General features: G+C 44.3%; 1 non-coding gene across 1 annotated transcript; it reads right to left on the bottom strand.

Moving 5' to 3' along the window:
• Window positions 1-1,584: 1,584 nt before the first annotated feature.
• Window positions 1,585-1,657, bottom strand: Trnaa-ugc (transfer RNA alanine (anticodon UGC)). The gene has a single exon. It is a non-coding gene; the product is annotated as a tRNA-Ala (tRNA).
• Between the last annotated feature and the right edge of the window lie 327 nt (window positions 1,658-1,984).

The following is a 1,984-nucleotide window of genomic DNA, read 5'->3' on the forward strand; positions in this document are numbered from 1 at the left end:
TGACGTCACAGCAGGAAGGAGAGAAGATGAAGGCAGGCTTTTCACGAGTAGGCTTTACAGGGATTTATATAAATATTAAAAAAAAAAAAGCTCAGAGACAAATGATGGTCATTATTTCAACAAAGAGAAGTGAATTTCTTGCGCATTTATCAAGTAGTGTGAAACTGTTTGATACTGTTGGCTTGGGTGACCCAGAAAGTTAAGGTCAGTTAACTCGAAGATTTTGTTTCCATGGAGCAGGCAATTTTCATAAGTGAAATTGAATTGCTATGTAGGAGGGTCACTTTTTAGCGTAGATGAATTTTAAAATTGCATGCCTGTGTTGTTCACGACGAAGAAAGAGAGTGTAATTCATGGACGACATTGCACACTCCGCTACAGGCTAAGAGGTCATTCTACAAAAAATACAAGGCTGTGACCAAACCATTTTCATTATCCACGAGTGTCAGTCCAACAATTTGTGAGAGTGTTTCTGAGAAATTCAGGCGTTCCCCCCTTGAGTTCCAGTCGGCGATGCAGTTTACGGCTCGGCGAAGTAGTGGGCAAGTCTCGGGCGATTACTCCAAAGGTCGGAGGTTAACTCTTCGGTTGGTACAGTGATTTTTTTCCATCACATATCACATATTTCATCCCTGTAAAAGTGAAAATGCCATGTTGTACGATGATTTAGAGCCCACTGTACGAATCCCTACAAATGCCAAGCCAAGTCAGTTCGAAAGGCGGTGGAAAGCGGGAGCGTATCTCTTCCACCAAGATAACACCTTGTAAAACGCAGCGGTGTTTATGGTAACGTTCGGGTTGCTGACAGCCTTAGATTTTTTTAGGAAGAATACCCATGACCATTCGAATAACAGATGCCTCCTCTTTTTACTTCATTTCATCAGTCTTCTGATTGGTTACATGTGACCCAGCATGAGTTCTTCTCCTGTGGCAACCTCTACATCTCGAAGCAGCCCTTAACTGTAAAGACCTCAATCATTTATTGGATTTATTACAATATCTGCCTTCCTTACGATTTGGATCGAGTGTTTGGGATAGCTACGAGGTCGGATTAAACGAGGACATCGAAGAAATTCAGAGGCGTGCTTCTAGACCTGCTACCGGTAGGTTCGATCAACACGCGAGTGTTTCAGAAAGTCAAATGAGAATTCCTGCAGGGTAGACGACGTTTTTTTTTTCGCGCAATACGATTGAGAAAACTTAGAGAAGCGGCATCTGAAACGGACTCCAGAACGTTTCTACTGCCACCACGTGGACCGCGAAATCAAGATAAAGGAAATTAGGGCTCGTACGGAGGTATATAGACAGATAGTTTTATCTCGGTCCATTTGAAAGAGGAACAGGAAAGAAAATTGCCAGTAGTGATACGAACGTATTGTCCACTCTCTAGACTTCATTGTCGTTAGGCCCTTATACCTAAGATTTGCACTCGATGACACCTCGAGAACAGCCGGTCCTCACATTTACGTCTTGCTCTCCTTACGTCAGTATACATCATATGAGTCTGTGACACTGGCTTTGCAACATCTTGCGTGCCTTCAGGCAAGCCGCGACCAACACTTACCATGCACTGACCACAAAACGTGGAGGCGCCGGGGCTTGAACCCGGGACGTTTCACATGCAAAGCGAACGCTCTACCAACTGAGCTACGCCCCCAAGCACAAGCAAGCTGGCTGTTCTCCATTCTTTGCTACTCTGATGTGCACGGACACGATGGTTGCTTGGTTTGTAGGGGTACAAAGGCGCGGACACGTTCACATACAAAAGAGTTCCAAGTAGTTTCGATGCTCTGGTATTACGACTACAAATTCCGTCCGTTTTTAAGGTCTTAAATTGAAAGGGCAGTCACAAATTGCTCCGTTTTCACTCCTTGTCGACAATCACGCAGCACCTGAGGTAACAAGCACATCTCAAGCACATCATGGCCTGAGGACTTTCTGACAACAGTAATGATTCCATTACCGAAAAAACAAGGAACCAAGA

This window comes from Schistocerca nitens, chromosome 8, assembly GCF_023898315.1.
Source record: "Schistocerca nitens isolate TAMUIC-IGC-003100 chromosome 8, iqSchNite1.1, whole genome shotgun sequence".
Classification (NCBI taxonomy): Eukaryota; Metazoa; Arthropoda; class Insecta; order Orthoptera; family Acrididae; genus Schistocerca; species Schistocerca nitens.